General features: G+C 40.4%; 1 protein-coding gene across 2 annotated transcripts in view; it reads right to left on the bottom strand.

Annotated features, from left to right (window-relative positions):
- TRAPPC9 (trafficking protein particle complex subunit 9) overlaps positions 1-24,781 on the bottom strand; it is a 544,235-nt gene that overhangs the window by 50,664 nt on the left and 468,790 nt on the right. The gene's annotated exons all lie outside the window — the stretch shown is intronic.

Genomic DNA, 24,781 nt, shown 5'->3' with positions numbered 1-24,781 from the left:
TTATTGTTATCAATATTTTGAAGGCACATTTCTAATGCCAAATCCATTTTCAAACAGCATGGGCATAAAAACAGTTGAGAAACATGTAGGTGTTGCAAGTGTAGGTGGGGTTTCTGTAATTCATCTTGTTTCACATCCACTGTAAAGATAAATATCAATGCATGGTGATACTACTGGAAGTTGTTTATCTTGTTGCTGATTTATGGCTTATCGGTCATTAAAAGAAACCAATGACATGAAGTTAGACTTCTGTACAAGTAGTAAGTAATGCAAAAATATAAGGAGGACAAGCAGATACAAACTTTCAATGAACTAGGGAAAATTAATAGTTTAGCAAATGCATGATGTTATGCACAAACTCCTTTAAAAAAAAAGGAAAAAAAGAAAAAAGGAAGAAATGGAGAAAGAGAGCAAGAAAGAAAGAAAGAAAAAAGGCTGCTTTATTTCCCTGAACTCTCAGCCACCTTTCTTTCCAGCTTTCTCTACATTATAGATCCAACATGCATCTCTGTCAAGCCAGCCTATATGGTCGCACTGTAAGCTACTGTCCTCCAAGCTGGGGCCTGAAACAAAACTGAGAGACTAATAAATCATGCTACCAAAGGGAATCTCAAAGACCACGTAGTAGGCTCTTTTTTCCTTCCTCTTTTGATTTCCTAGTGCCCTTTTTTTTTTTTTTTTGGCCTTATGTGATGCTTCTTGCAAAGGCATTTGGCAGATCAAAAAAGCTCATACACAAAGACAATTAATCCTCATCATCCTTAGTGTGACTTGTACTAACCAATTAAATTTAAAATAATTTTCTTCATTAAATGGGATCAAACCCTGAGATTAGAAAGTGACTGAACTTTCAAGAAGTTCACCCATAGTGAATTTTCCTGATATTAAGAGTTTCAGGATATGACCTCAAATATCTATTGATGGAATCCAGTCATTCCATACATTGATTGAACCTTCCAATTACTGTGGTAGGGATGTCTTTTCTGTATTATTCTGTATTATTACTTGGAATAATAATATATTTGTGCAACTTCTTTACTTCTGTGTAGTTAATGAATTAACAGAGCTGAATCAGGCCAGTCATTCAGTATGTCTGCCTATCTAGAGACCAAATTCGATAATAGACTGTGCTCTTAGCAACGGGATGAGTGTTTCAAGGTGGATGTTACGGGGAAAAAAACCCAAACGAGCTGCCAAGTGACTACGGCATAGTCAGGGGTGGAAGAAGGACCCATCCTCGGACAGGATTTAACTAAGTTAGGCAGGAAGCTTTAGCTACACACAGGGCATATTCATAAGGTATAGAAAAATAATACCTTGTGAAAATAAAAACAAATTGGTATATCCTACCCAACATTTCACTCCTGTTCTTAACAGATCATGATCAATGCTAAAAATACATCAGAAAAAAGGCACTCTTGGTACCCAAAGGTTTCTCATTCTCTCACTGTCATAGAAAATCTTTCAGTGGAATCTCTTTGCTGTGATGACAATCACATCTATCGAGGATTTAAATCTCCAGGGTTTCAAGACAACAATCTTAACCAAGACCAAATTTCTTACCGCCATGGCAATGGCAAACCATTGCTGCCATGGCAAAACCCAAATTTATCTCTGGGCAAATATTCAAAACTTTCTGCTGTGACTTTTTTTTCTCTATGTCCAAATGAATTGTTGAGAGGCTGATCAGAGTAGACAGTACCATGCTCCTTACTCCCAGTCCTGCGCTGCCAAATTTTAGATGCAATTACTCCAGTCTGCATGCTGGAAGTGAGAGGAGAGTCAGACAGAAAAATCTCAGCAAAAACAAACTCTAAAGTGGGTGATATTTGCAGAAAAACAATAATTTAACAAACAAACACACAGTTCTGAGGCAATTTCACACATTGCTTTCCAGGATCCAGGGGTCTCTGTACCATGTTTTATGCAACTGCAGCTGAATGCCTTTTGTTCAGTGTGAACTGCCCAATTTAGTTCAAATGAGTTAGTTTGCCTCCTATATCAGTACCTGCCAATGTTTTAGCATAAAAATACATGAGGATATTAGGGCTTTTTTTTTTTTCAGATGGCATCTGGTTGGCTATTGTGAAAATACTAGGGCAGTTGTTCACACCCATTTTGCATTTAGTCTAAATTAGCCTTTTAGATTTAAAAATACCCTAGATTTCCCCTGTCTATCATTTTCTCCTTTGATACTATTTCTGAGCTGATGGAAATTTCAATCAGAATGCTGTTAACCTCCAACAAATTAAATATTGGCAGAGTATATTAAGCAGAACACAAAAATTAAATAGATTTTAGAAGAGTTGTAAAAGGCAAGAAGCAAACTGGAATAAAAGATGGAAGAAAAAATAAGATTAATATGTAAGACCAAAATCTGATTTAAGTCCAGCACTCATTGGAAAAGAGTGCAGGATCCAGATCTTGCAGTGTAACAAAAAAAAGGTAATGCTTAACATTAAAATAATAGTTTCAATTTCAACTTGTGTGGGCACAAGTAAATTTTAAAAATGTTATGCCTTCACAGAGGTAAATTAGTGCACTTTGCCCACACACATCTTTTTTAAAAAAAGACAATGTGATCCAGAACACAATTTCCCTTTTGCAATGCCGAGTCACTGAGCCAGGTGTAAAGCTTTAAGGCTCTGGATTCTCAGCCCTATGTTTAGACCCCAGAATTAAATTACATCATCTCTTTTTTCAATTTTCTTAAACCCAACGTTAAAAATATCTGCTGCCTCAGGGTGCCTGGTTTCATATTGTCACAGATAGAAATTTTTTGTGGGTTACCTGCTTTTAAATCCTTGCTCTGAGCTCAAAGGCTGGCTGAGGCAGGTCTACAAAATAGGGCTGAACCAGAAAATAATTAGTGATAATCAGAGAGCTTCCTGCTTCCAGCTGGGATAGAAGAACAGCAATGACAGTCTTTTCCATGGCACTTCACTATTTACCTTTCCATTTGTGGCCTGAATCTGTATGTAACGCCCATGATTTAAAGATAATTGAAAACCTGTATTCAAAGAGACATCACTGAAAATCTGGTACCTTTGCCAAAAAAATTTCAGAATATTTCAAAGAGGCGAAAGCCATGAGGGTGAGTCCTGAGGTCTAGCCAATATTTATATTGACAGTTTAAGTTCTAGGGGGGGGGGGGATCTAAAAAATAAAGGAAAACTGAGTCAAACTGGAAGGTGCTACTGCTGATTTGGAGCACACGAATTAAAATTCAATGGGATTTTGATAACTTAGCCCAAAAATCAGTAAAATGCAATTCACTGAAGATGAGGACAGAATACTAATCTTCAGCAAGGGAATGCAAATGTAAATATCTAGCGGCTAAAAAAAACCCACCCAAAAACCTGGCTTAGGGACCAGCAGCTCATGAAAGGCTCTCTGCTAGCAGATTGGCTAACCAGGCACAAGTGGCTTGTATAGCGAAATACCCACACGTCCCTCTGAGCTGTACTAACATACGCAGCGAAGTCCGGGAGGCCATCGCTCCGTTGCATGCAGCATTGCTGGAATCTCAGCACGAACACCAGGTTTGGGTTTGGCCCACACTTTGAGACTCAGCACAGGTCAGCAGGAAAAATGGTCAGAAGATGGTAACGAGAAAGGTAAGAGGCTTTCACCTTACCAAGGAAAAACTTGGAGGGATTGTGTTCACTTAGGCTAGAAAATAGAAAAAGGTTGTGAGTGGGAAGTGTGGTAACCAGCTCCTATGCAGAAAGGTTTTTAAACAGGATGGGATTGGAGACCTCAACAGGGCTCAAACGTTCAACGTGAATTTTGTGTTTATTACATCCTGAGTGCCTGTTTCAGGTAGATTGTATTTAAATTTAAGTTCCCAAAGGCATAAATTCCCATTTCTCATATAAATTTTTAATGCACTTCCATTATTAAACCAAATTTTATTCCAAGGAGCTTTGCCTCTAAAATTAATCAAAAGATTTTTTGTCGTACTCCAGATGAAGCAAACACAGAATTCCAGGAGCCTAACAAAGAAGCCAGACTTCTAAAAATAGACTCTGTGGAGCCTGATTTGCTGTAAGTCGAGTGGGTAGGTCACATATCACATCTCTCTCGGCTGATCAGCGCTGGTCAGGTGTTGCTTGAAAGGCAGCCCAAGAGGGAAAGCAAATAGATTGATTCAGCACAGAGCTCAGAAACATGCACTGATACGACAAGAGGCAGCAGAAACTCCACGAAATAGAGTGATGTCTCTATACATTTGAAAACAGAGTTTGAGGTTGCTTTTTTTTTCCATGCCTGTTTATCACTCTGCATCCAAATGCTAAAAATAAAGCTTGTTAGTTATGAATAGGTGGGAGTCGGATCTCCATCCAAAACAAAAATATACCCTAAAACATCTCTCTTGGTCTTCCCAACTTGGGCAAATTAATTCCTGTCAACAGCACAGACATTTTGCATGAGCAAAAATAACAGGAGCTACAGCCGGGAACAGAAAACCTAATGGCCCGTGCCTAAGGTCTCCCCTCTGTCCTGGCGGCAAAGCTCAGCAGAAGACCATGGAAGGGGCTCTCTGGTTTCGGAGACCCAGCGTCAAGGCAGAAATGTTCAGCACAGCGGCACACAGATGCTTTGGCATGAGTCAATGAAGGGATAAAGATCTAGGGGAGGTAACAGTGGGGCACAAAAGGTGTTTGCAGATACAGAACGGTCATTTGTCTGTTCCTCCTGACTGTTTGTGGGGTTACACAGAGCCACTGCTCACATTCCAGAGTCTCATGCTATGGATTTTGTTGAAAACAGGTTTAAAAATGCCATCCCAATCCTCTTTTGCAATGACTGGTTTGGTATGTGACAAATAGTGCATAAATACCTAAACAAAGAGCAAGATACCTTTAGTGAGATCATCTCTCTCCCTGAGAGAAGGAATTTGGTCCAAAAATCAATCTTCTCATTAATTATTTGTATTAACAGAAATGCTGACACATCCATTAATTTACTTGGCTTGTTATATATTACACTCAGGTGACAGCCTTCAGCTCAGCGCCCAGAGGAACACTTCAAAGTATTCGAAGAGGGGGTCAGATGCTGCTTTTGGGGACCTGTCCCCGAGGCTATGGGGATGCGGCAGCTCCAGGCACCTGGCATTCAACCACTGGACTTCACTCACTGCTCTCGCATCCTTTTCCTTCAACCACGCGCTCAAAAAGGGCAGAGTCATCCTTCAACACGCTACTTCAGAAATGGAGAGGGGAAAAGAGAATATTTACAACCTTCACATTGAAGGTTTGTACCACAAATGTTCTTTTGTGAGAGCAAGAATAAAAGGGAGACTAAAAACGTCCATGGATGTTACTTTAATCTCACATCAGGAGTATATAACATCCTCTGTCTGACTCCATTTTGGCTAGACGAGGCTGGCTTTCCTCAATGTATGAGACAGTATAGGAGTTAGATCACGTGCCTGGTTCAGTTCCAGCTTCAATCCAAAGTTGCTCTTGACACAAAACCAGAGAAAACTTGGCAGTGTCATTTCCCAAGCTTGGGTTCAGTCCCGAGCAGAATTCCAAATGAAACACAACGTCCCAAATCTGCATGGAGCAAACCAAAGAAAACGCTGGCACTGATGCCGGTAAAACAAGCGGCCAAGTTTTACTGATATCCACATGGCGCTTCTCTTTCAGCTGCCCACAAAGAACTAATGCTGCCTTGTGCGGGCTATTTGCCCTATAATTGGTACCTAAAACCCATGAAAGGGATGTCAAGGAAAGGAAGACTGATGTCAGTTCTCATTGCAGGTGTGTCCATGGGCCATCACTCCCCAGGCCACTGCACACAGAAGAGGTCAGAGCAAACCTGCACTGGGCACTGCTGGAAATCCCAATAACGAGAAGCAAAAGGAGAATTTCAAGCATGACTAAATGGTTGATCACATCAAAGGAAACAGATGAATTTTAGCTCGTGAGGATGGGAGTGATCGCTTCTCGTATTGCCTCTACTTACGACACAGGATTGGGGGTTAATATTCCCTGAACATTTCCTGTGTGATCACTTAAACCATTACACCTTTGCTCACATCACTTGGACATTTATGCACAGAGCGAGTATGCAGGGATTGAAACAATGCTCTGAATGAGTAAGGATGCCAGAATTGCCTCTTGATGCTTTCCGTGAGTCAGCCCTCGCTCCTCCCTGAGACATAAGGCAGGACTGGTACCCACCGAAGTCAAAACAGCATCTTGCATGCCTAAGTGCTGTGAAATCATTCCATGGGTGATGCTGCACAGCCGCTAAATAAGCCTATGACAAGCTTTTTCCTCAAATACACATGCATTTTCATTAGTCTAAACTAAATGGTGACCAGAGGACAGAGTCAGACCTCTGCGGACAAGGACTCGGGAGGACGGTGCTGTCAGCGCACCAGCTTATGGATTGGGAGGAAATTTTTCATCCTCTAGAAGTGGGCAGAGAATCAATAGCTCATTTTTCATGTTACAGTTATTATGCCCAGTGCTCCACGGGTATTGTGTTATATACAGCCTCTATAGCAACGGCTTAGATTCCTTGCTCCTGTTTGCTCTGTCAGTGGCAATAATTGCAAAAATCCCCAGGGCTCAGGAGTGTTTAGCTCCAATTGGGAAATACAATAGTGGACCCAGTAAAAGTAAAATAATAGCCAAAGAGAGCGCTACATAAATATGAAAACAACTGTAGCACGATACCTTTCCAGTTCCATTAGAGTGATTACCCCAGTGGCAACCCAGCTCCTCAAAAAAAGCACGTGGTAAATGGTTGGGTTTTTATTAAAAGTGCCTTTCACCATCCACGAGAATTGCTCCTGAGCATTGCAGCAACATCACAATACTACACACATAGCTGAGACTCTGCTTGTAGACATACCCTGCCTTCCCTGAGCAGCAGGTTTGGAAAAGCTGATGAGGACTTGGAGCATGACTCCCCCCTCCCGGGCTCACCTTCAGGGCAGGGCAGGAAAACCTCATTTCTATATCACAATTTTCAAGTTAGGTCAATCTGTGAGTGCAAAATAGACATACTATGAGTATAGAGCTAGGGGCTGAGGGGAGGGAACGGGCTGGGGTAAACTTTACGACACACTCTACCTTAAACACATCTCTGTCTACCTGAAGTAGAGCAGAGGACTTGAACTTTGCTCAGGGAAGGGCTGTGAATATAACTCTTGTGTACGCAAGAGCAAAATTTGGCTCTGAAATGTGTGGTGATTACGTGGAAACTGTAAAGTACAGTAAGGTGTCGTGGTTTTGGCTGGGATAGAGTTAATTTTCTTCCTAGTAGCTGGTATGGTGCTGTGTTTTGGATTTTAGTATGAGAATAATATTGATAACGCACTGATGTTTTGGCCGTTGCTAAGCGGTGTTTACACTGGTCAAGGACTTTTCAGCTCCCCATGCTCTGCCAGGTGCCCAAGAAGCTGGGAGGGGACACAGCCAGGACAGTTGATCCAAACTGGCCAAAGGGCTATTCCATACCATATGATGTCATGCCCAGTATATAAACTGGGGGAGCTGGCCAGGGGGTAGCGATCGCTGCTCGGGGACTGGCTGGGCGTTGGTCGGCGGGTGGTGAGCGGTTGTATCAATTTTTTTTAAATTTTTTTTTTCTTCTTTTTCCCTCCCTTGGGTTTTGTTCCTCTCTCTCTCTTGTTGTTTTCCTTCTCATTACAATTCATTATTATTATTACTATTAGTTTGTTCCAATTATTAAACTGTTCTTATCTCAACCCACGAGTTTTCTTACTTTTGCTCTTCCGATTCTCTCCCCCATCCCACCGGGGGGGAGTGAGCGAGCGGCTGCGTGGTGCTTAGCTGCCGGCTGGGGCTAAACCACGACATAAGGTACTGGGAAGAGTGCCTTGCTCAGAGTCCACCTGACAAGTACAGCATTAGCACCAATATTAAAAATAACAGTAGTAATACTAATGGGGAATACAGAGCTCTAGTGAAAAGCAGTATCCGAAGGCTGGTGGCTGCAAGACCAAATATTATCTGGTGATATACACCAACCTATGGATCACCCAGACCACAGTACATAAGAAAAAATTCTTTTTTTTGGTTTGCAAAAAGCCAGAGCCTCAGAACTGACAGCTAAGAGAAACATACAGCAACAGCAGAGCCGAAAGCAGGCAGGCAGTTAAATGCCCCCTGCAATGGGTTTGTCTTTCAGAGAAGTGAAACAGGACACTGAGTGTAAAATGGCTCTTTGGTGGCAAAGTCTTCAAGCCAGGTTGAGAATGAAGAAGGCAGTTGAAGAAACACCACCTCCCAGCTTTCTTTGTGTTCAACCACTGACTGCCAACTTCTGTTCAGGGCTGATTTTTGGTATACGCTAGGGGATAGATAGAGGAGAATCCTTTTATAAGAGCTGCCCTGCAGACACAATGGTAGGATATACTAAGAGAAGATACCCCTTTACCTTCCACTTCTAACCTTTATAAAAGTTCCTCTGAGAGCTTGCACAGCAAATATGTTATTTGCTACACCTTAAATCAGTAACTGTAAAATTTCAAAATTTCTTATCTCTGCAAAACATACATATTCATATATATTTTCATATATAGCTGTAAGTGTAAAGAAAATAAGACTGTTCTTTTCACCCAGATAAACAGTAGCAGGCTTGGAGCTAGACCTAACAAACCTTTGCAGCCTGAATGAAATTTGCCTTGTTGTGTTTGCAGGAACACAGAAAACTGTTTCAATAAATTCCTTATAGAGGACAAATGAAAAAACACTGATGATTGAACAGCAGAAAAAGAATGAGAAACCTGTTTGGACTCTCATGTTCATTTTCTCCTGACTACGCAAGCAAAAGATCTATCAATAAAACTGAAAGATAAAAATTGATAGGATAAAGCAGCACGCACAGACTCTAATTCAATTAACCTGCAGAACTCCCTGCCAAGAGTTTCAAATCAGGGCTGATTTTTGTGTGAATTAATAAAGTTTTCACCGTAACACTCACTAGATTTGAAATGTCAGAGTACTGTGTAGCACCAGAGAATAAACTGATGGTTGTCTTTGGTCAAAAAACTGCAGCAATATTCTACCACCATTAAACAGTAATTGCATTATACGTGTTTTCCCTCTGCTACACACATTTAACTTTGGCCATTGCTGGAGCAATACCAATTTGGTCCTGAAACGATGTTCTAGTACTTACACTACACACAGTGACTTAAAAAGGGGTATGCATATAAATAAAGGATATTAGAGGAAAGGTTTGCAGGCTCAGGAGCCGAGTGGCCAGATTTACCACCAGCCTGTGTTGAAGTGGCAACGCGTATGCTCGACCAGGTTGTGCTGCTGCACTGTATATGGCAGACAGTGAAGGGGCCTGAAACGCCAAATTTCATTAAGATTCTCCAGCAGCTGCTGTAAAAGGAATTAGCATGAGAAGCAGAGCACAAAGCTATCAGAAGAACGCTGCACAAGTGAATAGAAATTGAAGAAAAATGAGCTCCTTGTGAAATATTGCAATCACTTCTTTAAGCAATAAAGAGATGGTTTGTTAAATAATAGACTAGAACAACTCCAATAAAATAAAAACTGTCAAAGTACCCTTTTTAAAGTTGCTACACAATCTTCCAATTTTGCTTTCATTACTAAACAGTAACAGATGATCAGATTTTATCATCATCTTGTCTGGACAATATCTTACCAGCATTTGAATACATTAGAAAATGAAAGAATACCGGAAGAAGATAATTTAATATAATTACCACTTTCTGAAAATAGCTTGTGCATAACATTCACTTAATATAGCTCAAATAAAGTGAGAAAGAAATCAAGGACGGAGAAACTGTTTCCTATTTAAGACCAGATACAAACAGCTTGTCCTAACCATCTCTTTGGCACCCACTTCCCTTGCCTGTGTGTTGAACCAAATGAGCAAAAATAATTGTGCGAAAAGAAACCACACGTTATTGCCCGACCAGGAGCCTCAGCCTTAATTAGCCCAAGGATGATGTGGCTTCACCGGCTACAAACCTTGAGCTAGATGAATCCTCTCCCGCAACCACCTTTTCCTTCACAGAAAGAGGACAGAATGAAAGGACAGAAACAGAGAAACAAAAATTGCACTAAATTGTGTCCCGTTGCCACGTATGCTGAAGGGTTTAAATCTGATCCCCCCCCAGCCAACAGGTCGGCCACTACATCTTCAAAACCACAGCGTATGGTCAGGAATTTCATCCTTCTCGCTCCCCCCGAAGCAGCCCCCCAGCGCTGTGCAGCAGCAGCCATTCCCTTGCACAATGCCCTCCCATGAGTACACCGAGAGTAGGTTTTCCTCCAAGCAGGAGAAGAAAAAAATGCCCATTTTCCTGCAAAAGCTGTGCTCACTGTCCCATGTCCTGCACCATCACTCCCACAATCACCCCAGCTCCCACCCAGTCTCTGTGATCCCACTTAAGGGTACAAGAAACCATCTCTGACCCGTTGAGATCTTCACCTTTGCTGACTGTAGGAATATAATTATTTTTGAGATTTCTGTCCTATTTCAAATACTGTTGAAATTACCACTGTCTTGAAAAATTCCTGGGAACAGGCATATAGACAGAGAGCATTGCAGACACTAATTTCCTTAGGAAATAAAGCTAAAATCTAGCTTCCTGCTTATATTGCCAGACAGAAGTCCCCTTTGCTTAACCCCATGTGTTTCCAGCTCTATCTACAGCAATCCTAACTTATTCCTGAGCTAAAGAAACTAAAGCCACAGCCTTAGTTACATCAATCATTAACACAAGAGTGGCTGATAACATAAGTGCACAACATACATGTATCTGCTTGTCATTAGGACCCCAAATATCCTTTGGCTTTTTTAAAATTCTCAATCAGCACAGAAACAAGTCACAGTTTTGAGGAAAAAATCACTACATCGGGGACTTTCTTAAAGCCTTTTACCACTGAATACAGGAAAGGTTTGTGTCCTTTCCTCAACTAGTCTTGACCCTGTTGGGCACAAACTGAAAGGCAGAATGGAAAAAAATGAAACACCACCTTGGTCACCGTATCTGCTCAGGGAACTGATATTAGAGGCTACTTTCATTTATTTGATGTTGGAAAGGTGCTCCACTCTAGCAAAGGCAGAATGACACCCAGTGGCAGAGGTTAAACCTAGAGAAATTAGAATGGGAAATAAAAGATGAATCTTAGGGGTGGTTGATTACTAAAGGATGTGGAAAATTCAGAGCAAAATCTGGTATCAGAATCAAAATTATCTGATTCTGAAAATGCTGCAGTCCATCACCTGGAATTTACTGGGTGCAGCGCAGAAATTAAGAAGTGAAGTAGTAGCACCTGTGATATTTAGGGACAGGATGACCACAGTAATTCTTCGGACATTTCAGTCATCAGGTCTGTGAAAAGAAGGGAGAGAAGAAAAGCAGGATGCCTTAAAGGAGAAAGCTATTCTGGTGAAAGACTCTGGCACCAGGTTCTGCAAAGAGATTTCAAACGCAGTTTGTATTTCTAGTATTTCCTTGATGTTTCTTGAAATAGGAGATGACCAATTGCAGACCTCCCTGTCCCTCCGCACGTGATGCCAGCAATACTATTGAGCACGCAGTGCCAGAGCAGAACTCTGAAAACCTGTTTAGAGCCATGCCACTGGGATGCTGGGCAAACTGGTGGCTCACTTTGGTTTCCCCACCCATCAAGTGCGAAGGATGACCCTGATGTCTTCTGTTCAGAACTTCAAGATCTATTGCTGAAAAATGTTCTACTAAAGTGATGTTACTGTTAACCCAGGAAACTTTTGCATTGGTTAATTTAAATCTTCAACACAAAAGATAACACTCTGTCATCTTTCTAAAATAATAGGCTCACACTACAGCAGGTATCTGCTTTAGAAATGAAATACCTTACTCAAGTGAAGGCAAAACCCTTTGAAATGAGAACAAAAAGCTCACTTTTTTTGACTGCCAAATTCTTTCAATGCTTTTCTTTTACTCCTCTGCTAAAATCCAGAATTTTAAAAATTCTAAATTATGTATCTCCAGTTTTATCAATGGGCGCTTTGGATTTTTGTTTGAAAGGTTGCTTACTTGCCACTCCCTGCTCCAAAGAGAATATAAAAGACTTCTGCTGCATTGATAATCTACATGTCAATTGTTAGGAATAAATTTCAGGGAAGGTTAGATGGCACATAACTTACTGGGAACCACTCTGCAGGATTGCAGGCAAGGTTACAGTAATGTCCTTTCAACAGGACAAATAACATATCCATTCACTATGAGCCATTCCTGTCATGTTACCTCATTTTAATCAGCCCTTTTATGATATAATATTCATGTGGAAATTGAGCTAAAAATACCCCCTGCCAAGGTGACTGAAGACATAAAATTGAAAACTTTATTTTGCATATTTTAAGATCAGGTTTTGTCCTGAAATAATGTAGCATATTAATTGAGTTTCATACAGGGAAGAGAGAGAATGAAAGCAAGGGGAGGGAAGGAGGAGACGGGTCAGGAGCTATTGCCTCTCCATCAATGATTAACCAGCCCAGGCTAAAGCTAACATGATCTTCCTGCACTCCCCAGAAGCAGAGCACTGTAGCACCTTTGATTGCATTAAAACAATACAAATTAAAAAACCAAATGTTGGGCTTGGATGCTGGAGCACAACTGCTCAGCAGCATCCACAAAAATACGGGTGGCCAAGTCAGTCCTTGAACTGTCTCTGAGGTGGGGAGGTGGACAGATGTAGCACACACACACTTTCGCAGGAGAAGACAATATCGCTTGTGGGGATGGGAAAGGGGAGGAGGATTTGCTCTAGCTGTAATCCTCACCACACAGCAAAAGTCAGCTGTCTAGGGAGGTGTCATTAGGAAGGAGAAAAAGTCATCTTGGTCTATTTGAAAAAGATGTTTATAAAGGAAAGGGAGAAGCATTGACTTTGCGTATCAAAGCCACGCACAGCCATGGCTTTATGTGGTTTCAGAGCTATTCCCCTCATGGGTCTCATTCTCGGCTTGCTCGGTTTACAAATCAAAACAAGATATTTCATGTTGCTCAGCCTGTAACCTCATCCTGGTGCACCAAAAGATCAGCTGGTGACCTTTCCCCACCGGCAGTCCATCCTCATCCCCGCACCAAGGAGCCCAGCGACACAACCGAGCTGGCGACCGCACTGCTGATACGGGAAGCGGAACAGGCATACAGCTTGATCTTTCACTCTCATATTGGCTGCGCCGTGCTGACAGTTATGAAAATTTGTATCTGTCAGTTTATTAAATTGATCTAAGTGAAAAGAATCACAGGGGACCGAGGCTGTGATAAGGAGAGGGCAGTTCTCCAGACCGCAGCCACATGCTGAAGCTGTCCCCCTTCTTTTTCCCCAAATCCTTCAGCTAAGCGCACATAACTTTTTGGCAATCAAACTCATCTGAGGCTCAGCGCGCTCATCTTCCACAGGCATAAGGATACATCAATATTATGCAGACCAGGGCCAGTATTGGCAGTTCCATACCAGTGGTTATGTGAAATTTTAAGATGGTTTTTGAAAGGGCATTTTGTCTAGAATATCTGCAGCAGTACTTTTGACTTTTTGCAGCTGAACTGAAATAGATGAGGGGCAATAGTAAGCCTATTAGGACAAAATTGAATATCACATTGCATAAAAAAATTACAAGAATGATCCTTTTCTGCTTTTTTTATGTAATAATTCTTTTCTACTACGTTGCCATAAAAATCAGCAAAGAACATTCTCATTCAAGAAAAAACTGATTTTAAGAATTGAACTTTCTCATTTCAAGGGAAAAAGAGCCCCTGCTTGCTATAGCCATTTTCCTTTTCTGTGGCCATAAAGAAACAATCTGTCTATAGCCAGAGCACTGCTACTGAGCTTGAACTTCTCACAAGTGGTTATAAGGGATGTTTCTCAGGGGTCAATACTGGAGCTGATACCGTTTCCCATCTTCACCTGGCTGATGGGATGCAATATACTCTCAGCAAGTTTGCAGATGACCCCAAATTGGGGAGGGAGAGCTGTCAAGATGCTGGAAGGTTTTGCCGTTCAGAGGGACATCCAGAAGCTGGAAGAAGGGGCTGCCAGAAACTGCATAAGCAAAGTCCTGCATTTGGGAAGGAACAACGTCAGTGCAGGTGCCCAGGCAGCAAGGACAGCTAAATGCACGCTGGATTGCTTTCCTGGGAGTGCAGCCTGCATGTCAGTTGGAGGTGGTTATTCCCCTTTACTCACCTGCTGCGCTTGGGATACCACGTCTGGTTTTCGGACTCCCCCAGTACGAGAGAGATGTTGACAAACTGGAGTGAATTCACATGGTTGGGGGCTGGAGCACACAATGTACGTGCAAAGACTAAACAAACAGGGAGAGGAGGCTCCGGGGGCTTCTCACTATCAATATCCCTACATAAAGGGAGCTTACAGAGAAGACAGGACCAGATTTTCTCAGAGGTGTACAGCAGAAGGACAAGAGGCAATGGTTACAAGTTGTAGTGAAGGAAATCTTGATCAGAGACAAGGAAAAAAAAATATCCACACTAGGAGAAAGTGTGGACTCTCCATCCTTGGAGATTTGCAAAACTTGCTGGAGGCAGCTCTGAGCAATCTGACCTGACATTGAGGTTAGGCTTCCTTTGAGCAGGGGGTGGGACTCCATGGCTTCCAGAAGTCCCTTCCAACCAAAAATTTTGTATGATGCTCAATATCTAGGTCTGTACTCATGCGCTTCTTTTTTTTTGTGATGGCTGTTAGAGGAAAAGGCAGGCAAAAGAGTCAGGTTTCCATCATTACTTTTCAAGGAGAGAGAGAGGTACGACTCATACTTGGCACTACTTATCCACATCTGTAAGCACTCCAGAAATGGAGGGATGAGAGGAAACCGAAAACCTACTGCTCATTAGAGAAGAGATGAGGTGGCCTCCCTGTTTCTTCTGGTTTTAAAAGAGCATCTTCAGCTTCCATGGAGCCAGGGGACCTCAGCATGACCAAAAGCAGATGATTTGTGTGACTCTGTTCCCAGTTTTCCCTCTGGGGGAACTGAGAAATAAAATACAGAGGGCAATAGCAAGCACACAGAGAATTATAGACCTACTGTTCTTCATAATAGCAACTGTGCCTCTATTTCACTGTGTCATGCTTAGATCATTTTGAAAACTAGCACCCCTGCTATGCATCCTGCTGCACACTGTCAGCTCATCGTGCAGCAATATCGCTTTAGTAGCCAAAAGATTTTAGAAAATCACTCCTGTTTTCAAGATGAAAAAATAGAGATCGAAGAACAGGGTGTTTTCTAGGTAATGGTGACAGATTCCAGAACTCATGGTTAGCAACAGAAGGCTTTGTGAAGAACAGCACATAGACACAAACCTGATCACAAATACAAAGCAGTACGGTAGTTTTATTTAGTTAGGCCAGATAATAATTTCACTACACGCTAGGCTGGGGAACAATGGCTTTATCTATGCTACAGGTGAGACTTCCTACATTGTACTTTTAAGTGTAAGTAATTAAGCATCTGCATGCGTTGCTAAGTCAACAACCTTTTGAGAAAGAGAAATATTTAGTCTAAGAGCAATAGAGCATAAAAAGGAAAAATGTTTTTGTGATAATATCTTATTTTCAGTATTTTGCCTCAATAATACTCATGTCTTAATGACCTCAACAAAGGCTTAACAGAGAATTTACACATAGCAAAACTATAAAGTTTTCCTGAATTTAGACTATCTGAAGTGAGATTAATTCCTTTAAAATACTCAGGAGAAAAGCAAAATCATTTTGGAAATAGTCCCTGATAAAGTATGGGGAAGGACTGTGCTCTGGCGATCGGGAAAGTAGAGTAACAAAGGAAAGGTAGCTCTTCAAGTATTTGGGCCCCTTCTCCTAAGACTACTAATTGAGACAGTAATTTGGGTGGCAAAAGTAAAATTACTTTTCCTTTTTTTCATCATACAGTCACTCATATACCAGAAGAACAGCACTTATTTTATTTTGGGCTTTTAAGAAGTTCCTGAGGCATTAAGGTTATCTATGAAATACAAATTCAGAAAGGGAAATTTAAAAAAAAACACCACAAAACAAAAAATCCCAACAGTTTTAGTACCTTGCAACATCCATCCTCAAAGCTTGAAATGAAGTAAGAAGTAGCTGAATTAAGAGTTGGCCATTTTTTGGCAATACTTTTCATACTGGAATCATGGAACATTTCATTTTTATGAAAGATATGTCCTTAGCAAAGAGGCATATCTAAATGTCTTTATTTTTTGATCCAAATTTAGCAACTGGGATTTTTACAGAATATATGAGGCAATAAAGCACCATATAAACAGGTCTTCCACACAGCAATCTCTAGTAAAAGCTCTGAAAGAGGCAGTCTGAAAACAGTAATAAGGAAACAAACACAACTTCTTCATAATAACAGAGCACCTGAATAGCACCCCAAGGAATGCTATTTCTATATAGATAGAAGAAAATGGAAAGAAAAATCAAAGTATAAAAATGAAATTAAAAGTTTCTGGGTTTTTTATTGCATGTACGTAATCTATCATAACTCCTTTACTAATTTTAACTGGTGAGTCGGGGAAGTGTCATTGTTCTATTGATTAATCTGCTTGGACCATCAAAACAGCTTTAGTTCTGTTATTCACTTATTTTTTTAAGTGATGAATTAGTTGGGGTACCACATTCCTCTCCCTCTCCTCACCCTTTTTTTTTTTAATCAAGGTGCCCAGGGATGCAAAGCTTTCATTCAAACCAGAGAAATTCTTTGGTTTTTCATCCGTGGAAAGACATTTCCGATAACTCATCTCCCTAACAGTAATAACGAAGTGAGCTGGAAATTTAGGAAGAAAGATACCATGAACATTTTCAGTGACCTACTCTAAAACTTGGAGGCTAAAATTAGACATGCAGTTCTCAACAACTGATGCTGTAGCACCAATAATGTCTTTAAATTGCTTGGGTGAACTGAAGCAATTAAAAAAGGGCAAAAGCATGGATGCAATTCCTTCTCCTGTGCACTATTTTCTTTCCTGTACTCATACACAAAGAAGTGTGATGACTTTCATTTAAATTGAAGGATTAACAACACCATGGAACAAGTATTTGTTACTAAGGAGAAAGGATTTGTGAAGGCAAACCAGCCACTATCAATCTTAAAACTCTAGCCGACCCCAGTTACACATGCAGTACTTGTTGACACTCCTTTATTTCAGAGTTAGAAGGACTCATCCTCTTGCTAACACAATCAGACAGGAAAGTTTATATCAAAGCTATAAAAAGTAATTACATTTTAAGAAAACAGAGGCCTATTAATTTTTCCACAAGCTAAAATAGGCCTTTGAAGCACAACCCAAAATTAGACGCAATAGGCACAACTTTAATCTGTAGCACTCTGGGCCCCTACAACATATCCAGAATATTAAGAAAAGTATCCTAAAATCTTAAAAACAGAGCAGTTGCTAGCCATGCAGGGGAAAAACTGGCAACGCCACGTTCAAAAAAAGGGGGGAAAACAGAAGAAAACCTCTGATTCCTGAAATGAAATTTTAGAAAGCAAATTTTTCTCTTCTATATTTCCTGCAGAATTAGCTCTTCAAAGGCCATCTGCTTGCTCTTTGGGTGACCTTTCTGCTGTTATATTTCACTGCCTACCCTCAAGGATATCTTTTTAATATCCTGTTAAACGGGAAGGGAAACGTGCAACAAGCAAAACACTCCAAAATGGAGGCACTTCTGCTTCAGTAAATACTTTGAGGATATATAAACTGCAAATAAGGGTCTCTTTTTTCCAAAGGCCAAAGATATTTATAGAGTGCTTTCTATCAGTGCTTCAGGAAACTGGTTACTACACAGTAAAAGAAAACTAAATGAGTGAGGATTTCATTGTCTGCTGCACATGTTGTCAAAGAGAATATTATTATTAATGCAACTAATATCACTATTTTAAAATAAATCAGTGGTGGCCAATCCCTGGAAGTCTTTGAACACAACTTGACATTTAATTAGGGATTCCAGAATGCAGTAGGAGAGGCTCCCTGATCAAGCATTAAATTAGATGATCGGTTGGGAACATCTTTTAGTATCGCTATGAAATAATATGCTGATCCTATCCAGCAATAATGAACAGAAAAACAACTTTTTCAGAAAAATATAGAAGAGATTTTCTTTCTTATCCTCATTTTTTCTGCAGTGAGAATTTGGATTTGCTTTTTCTCATCTAACAATGGTTCCCTCGGTTCCTCCCCTTCCGCGGGACACAGAAAACTTGAAAGTCTCTTTTGTCTAAAAATTTTGTGCTGCATTTGCTGCAAAAGATACCAAATTAACTGTATTCAGTTAGACTGCATTTCTTGTGTATCTTTTCTTTTGAAGAAGACCCTGGCTAAGATTAACAGGCAAGCAGAACACTGCTTACTATTTTAAAGGCATTTTAAGGGGAAAAAAAAATCAGGCTTTGACATTGGAACACTGCTCTAGTCAGAAAGTTTATTTAAAAAATAAATCATCAGGAAAAACAACAATACAAAACCCCAAGGTCTTTAACACACAAGATTTCTAACTCCCTGCTTTCATCTTTTCTGAGCTGTTCAGTAGCAGGAAGTGCCTCGTGTGGTCCCTTCGGCTCAAATGTGCTTGACAGGAAGACTGTCAAGTTAAAAATGACTTTTTTTAAAAGATAACTTAAAAAATAATTAATTCCCACAAATCACTGTGACAGCCAGGGAAGAGAAGCAGGAAAGAAAAGGGGGAGAATTTACCACCCTGTGCACTCATAAAATGGATATTTAGAAACAACAGGATAGTAAATTTCTCCAATTTCTTCACTCGTGTTGCTCAGTAGCGCAGGAGCACCAGGCTCATGAAGCAAACCAGAGTTATGGACCCCAAGACCTCTGTGGTTTCCTTCCCAGCACAGCTTATCTGGCAACGTGGCTCCTCTAATCCAAGACACACATCAGCCTAAAAAAACTGCGGTGCACTAGGCAATTCCCAGCCAGTCTGCTGATACAGTCTCTACAAACCTGTATTCCTCCAGAAATTTCCAAAGAGATGGCCAAGGGGAGGCAATACTGATAGAAAAAGCTCATCTTCCTCTTCCTCGTGCTCCTACGCACTCAGTGGACATTCAGTGAAGAGCTGTGACACGCTAGAAATTTTACTGACAAGCTTTTTGCCTTCAAATGACATTTCTTTCCCCTTTTTTAGATATGTCTATCAAGTAAAGCTTTATATTCCACCTAATGCCTTCATTCACTTGGACATTATCAATTTAAGCTTTAGCTCTCAACCTTTTGGACAGACTGTAAAATAAACTTGTAAAAGATTATTTCAGTTTCCTCTAAATCAGTGTTGGAATATGAGCTGGGTGAATGCGACTTCCGACAGGAACTGCCCATGACAGCTCGTCAAATAACTGAGCATAGCTGTAGTGGTAATCACCGAAAAAGTCACTTACTAACTCATTCAATTAATATTATTTTATTTATTAGTTACTGCTCAAGTATTTGTGAATGTAGCTGAAAATAGTTTATTGAAAGACATTAAAATCCATGAGATAAGTTATTCCCTTGAGCAACATGGCCATCCTATACATCTTAACATCCTCATGTTAACATTGTCACTGAACCTATATATCCTTTTGAAAATAAAACCACCTTCAGTTTTTAAGCTCTAGCTCTCTGCACCTATGTGATTTTATACACAACTTTCAATAGTTTGAACATAGGCTACAGTTTTTAGGATTTTCAATGTATGACCTGACACGCAATTAATAAAATCTACATTTTTTGCTGTTATCCTTGTTTCAAACATACTGTACTTAAACCATTGATGCACTGCCAAGCAGAAGCAAGAATTTTAGCACTTATGAGAATATACTACTAGTACAAAGAGACATTGCTTACAGTAAGAAATGATCTAATGTAAATTAAATGGCTTTTGAAGAGTTACTCAGTTTAGGTTTCTAGCAAAACATAATGCTTGGGTTTGCCCTCTGTGACAGAAGTGCTGTTCTAGTAGATTTTGCTGCTGTATTACATTTTGATGGGAATGTGACCCTGCACGCACAATGTGAATTATATGACCTACAGGCCATATAATTTTGGATGTGCATCTTGATTATGTCCTGGCTGATGGACACAGGTACTCTGCTCCAGAGTCCTGGTCCCCCAAAACCTAAACCAGGGTCCTGTTGGAGTGCATCATGGCTCTCTCTCTTCTTCCAAACTGACTACTGAGAAACTTAGAATACAACTTTATGACATTCATGAGATTTTAAAATGTTATTAGTCAGGAAGCATTTTAAAAGGTGACATTTTAAGCCTCCATTTAACGCATAGAAGTACATACAGAGATTGTCAGAGAGGAGTTGGGCATTTGGAGGCTTAGTAATGACAATATGCAGACTTCGATCTTTAAATGACCAACTTCAAATCACTATCAAGCAACTCTAGGACCTAGTATGAAAATGCTGAGATGTTTTCATGCAGTTCTGAGTGAACCATCATAGAAACTATTCTCACATACACCCCTTTAGTACCACCTCAGCAGACGTGAAGATGAAACAACCCAAGATGGGGATCGTAGTGATTTCTTGGCTTGTCTGCATTGGGTGGTCTTATCTATGGCCTAAACCTGTGCTGTCAGACTTCCTTCACCTGCACCCTTCTCATAGTCCTGGATTTGTTTAAAATGAAGGCAACAATGATGATGGTAAAAAAAAGGTTTTCTGTTGTACTTGGCTTCCAAGGTGGAAAAGAAGCACAAAGAAAGTGCACTTCCCTAATACGCTGCGGGACTATCAGAAACCATTCACAGCATGTGTAGATTGTACATCTCCACAGGCCATATCTTTAAAGCCCCATCTGGACAATTTACTTTATCTTCATTTTTAGCACAGTATAAAACCCTGTAAAAAGCAATCCCCGGAATGGGGACCCCAAGGAAGCAACACAAACCGCCTGTGGATAACAAGACTTATTGTTTAGACTATGGAGAAAGGATAGAAATGGAAAACCATAAAAGTGATCCATGAGATTAAGTCTCTAAAAACCAATGTATTCCTACAGGAAATCAGGGTTTCTTCATATACCATGTATTTCAATATGTGTAATACCATTCTGAAAAAAAATTGTCTGTGCTATTGAGCAACCTCAAGTGATTTTTTTGGGGTCCAGTTGCACGTCATTTCTGTTTATCATACAGATGTTGGAAACACAAGCAGAGCCTACACAACTTTTCAAAGCATCAATTTTACTCTGGTAATCCTCCCCATCCAACATACATCACTGCTATACAAATACACCTCACCAGGTCATGAGGCCTTAAAAGTGCAACCAGCATTTTTAAAAAGCTCACACCAACATATTAATGACCTCTCCTCTCCCCGAAGGACCAATCCTCTACCACAGACAGGAGGCCTGACAATTACAGCATACCTGAAGAAAGAAAAATTCTTATTTGTTTTTATTATTTGTGACCTCCAGCTTAACTTTTAGCACATTAAGGGAAACGCAACACACCAGAGGAACTAATCGATCATGCAAAATAAGCTCCCATGATTTACTGTAAAAATTTTGCCTTCCTTACCCCAAAATGCTACCCACTGTTAAAAAAATACCGATAATTTTCTGAAGAAAAAGAATATATCATTCTTTCTATCTGGGGATACCCCAAAACTCAATTAAATTAATGGAGTCACGTGCAGAAAGCCAGAATGCACAGGAGTTTGCAGAGCCTGGTTCAGAGATGAATGAGGAAGATTGCTTCAGTCCTCATTAATAGGCTGCGTTTTAGTTTGTGTCTTTCTCTTCAGATAGTCACAGGCATGACATTTTCTTTCTTCCAACGCTATTAAATTTTGCTGCTATCAGTTTTCCATTCCTTTGCTCTCGGACATGCTCTTAAAGCCAACCAATATGGTCACATTCTAGCAAAACCAGACCAACATCAAAGATGCCTATGTTTATGCCATCTAATCCATACAATCCAAACTTACCCTCCCAGTGACAGTATCAAATCTTCACACAAGGAGACAGGAGTTTGTTGAGAGAACGGGATGTCACAGGAGGATTTTAATTAGCCCACTGGGAAATCCATTCTCAAGTGGTTACAGAAAAGTGGAAAGATAATAGATATGAGACACTGAAGACAGATTATATCAGCTTTTTATGGAATTCATTCATATTTCAGTTCCTTCTTGCATTAAAACTAAACAGTCTTGCAAACCTTTATGGTGACAGCTGTCCCCGTTCACAGCAGTAGTCTCAGAGGTTTCTCACCCAAATGCCCGTGCCAGGCCACAAACACACAGCAGTAAGAGCAGATTATGCTCATCTTTGTCATCTCCCCTCTTCTCTTTACTGTAAACAACTGGAGACTCTTTTTTGGTGTTTAGATGATAGGTTCAGTACATCTTCTCTGTTACACATGCATGCTGTGTCTACTGCAATAAGGCTGGGAGCCCTACAATAATAGTAACACCAGAAAAAACGTGGGGGATTGTCGTGGTTTAACCCCAGTTGGCAACTAACCCCAGTCGGCAACGCAGCCGCTCGCTCACCCTCCCCCACCCCGGTGGGATGGGGGAGAGAATCTGAAAAGCACAAGTAAGAAAACTCATGGGCCGAGATAAGAACAGTTTAATAATTTAATAATAATGATAATGATAATGATAATGATAATGATAATGATAATGATGATAATAATAATAATAATAATAATAATAATAATAATAATAATAATAATAATAATAATAATAATAATAATGTAATGAAAAGGAAAATAACAAGAGAGACAGAGGAACAAAACCAAGGGAAAAACAAAAAAAACAAGTAATGCAACCCACCGGCCGATGCCCAGCCAGGCCCCAAGCAGTGATCGCTACCCCCCGGCCAACTCCCCTCAGCTTGTATACTGAGCCTGACATCATACGGTATGGAATAGCCCTTTGGCCAGTTTGGCTGTGCCCCCTCCCAGCTGAGCATGGGAAGCTGAGAAGTCCTTGACCAGTGCAAACACCACTTAGCAAGAGCCAAAACATCAACGTGTTATCAACATTATTCTCATACTAAATTCAAAACACAGCACTATATTAGCTACTAGGAAGAAAATTAACTCTATCCATCCCAGCCAAAACCAGGACAGGCATCTTGATTAAGACTTATACTAAGCATTGCACTATAGCCCGTAATTACTGCTATCACAGGATTTTGAGTATACAAAACCAACTTTATGCAATGAGGCACTGGGTTACCAAAGTCATCTACAAGTGGCAGATGTTTGTTAGGTAGATACTCTTCCACTATGTATTTTAACAATGTTAGGACAGAGATAGGAGACTATTCAAAGGGAGAAATAAGTATTTACATAACTGATTCCATTTAGAAAGGAAACATATTCACAGAGCACTAGGCAGAAGTTAGTTCATCCCCCGGCTGAATGGATAGACGACTTCAGTTTCCTGACCTGTGTATATAATTGCCTTTATTTGCCACTATAAAAGTTTTATTAAGATTCAATTCAAACTTCTATTAAAATGCAACCAATCATGACATCAAACACCACTGTCTGAATTCATACAGATGCCTAAAGGAACAGATAAAGACTAAAAAGGCTTTACTCCTCCAGTGTTAGACAACAACAGTCTGTCAGAGTCAGTTCACAAGTTTATCTCATAAAAAGTTCATCCCCTTGAAAAGGGCAGTTTAGTATGCGAAGGGAGCAGAGGAAGAGAAACAACTCAATGTAAGAGGCCACAATAATTGACTGGGAACTTCTAAAGAGGAAAGAAAGCAGGATTCTTCTTGTTCCCTCCACTGACTAAGCAACGGCTTACAGAAATACCATCACAAATCATTGGTGCAGCAGGGATTTACAGTAAGAGGAATCCTTCCAGGTCAGACATTATCCCCGCAGAAGTGCAGAATAAGCAGCAAAGCCTATCACAGTTCCCCACATCACACACACACATTACCGTATCTCCTCCTTCAAAACTTCTTACCTCTTATAGGACAATGAAAAAAGAAAACTGTAGGCCTTCTGGAAAGCCTGTTATAGGACAATGAAAAAAGAAAACCATAGGCCTTCTGGAAAGCCAAGAAGTTCATTTCTCCTCCAAGGAGACTTTATACAGTTCTCCTATTATATATTATTATATATTATATTAGATACTCTATCATACAGGTCCCCCCACCCATCCACAAACCACTACCCCAAAATCTGGCTGCTCTTTATAAAATATGCTTGTGGCTATACAAGGCATTGCAGAGGAAATATAGTGATTATCAGGGAAAAAAGTCTGTCTCTCTTCTCAGCCTCTCAGAATAGTTATACCAGATTTAAACACAGCAAGGTCAATGGCTTTAGCTGTACAGAGAAATTACTACATATTTGCAAAATGAAACAGAATTCTGATTAGTAAGGAAGACAGGGCTAAAAATGCTGCCCTAATGCCAACTACTGAGGGATGGTAATGAAGAACTGGTCTCTGAGCACGCTGAGACACAGATCACCTTGCACAAAGTCCATCATTTGGAAATGTGCGCCCATCAAACCTCCAGCACTGTGGAGCAGAGCGTACCGTTTCTCTCAAAGCTGCCTTTGAAATGCATCTTCCTATAAGCAGAAGACAGCAGAAATATAATCAGCTCTCTATGACTTAACAGACTTTCAGTATAAAAATGATTGTTCTGGGACTTTTAACTATAGTCTCAGCATTTTTCACTATAGAAGCTTGCGGCCAATTGCCCAAGTAATGGAGATGGAGAGGTTGGAGAACTTCAGAAGACAAAACTGCTCTTCAAACTGGTGAG

This window comes from Ciconia boyciana, chromosome 2 (assembly GCF_034638445.1).
Source record: "Ciconia boyciana chromosome 2, ASM3463844v1, whole genome shotgun sequence".
NCBI classification, from domain to species: Eukaryota; Metazoa; Chordata; class Aves; order Ciconiiformes; family Ciconiidae; genus Ciconia; species Ciconia boyciana.
Note: the sequence above shows the minus strand (reverse complement) of the source record. Positions and strands in the feature narration are given on the sequence as shown.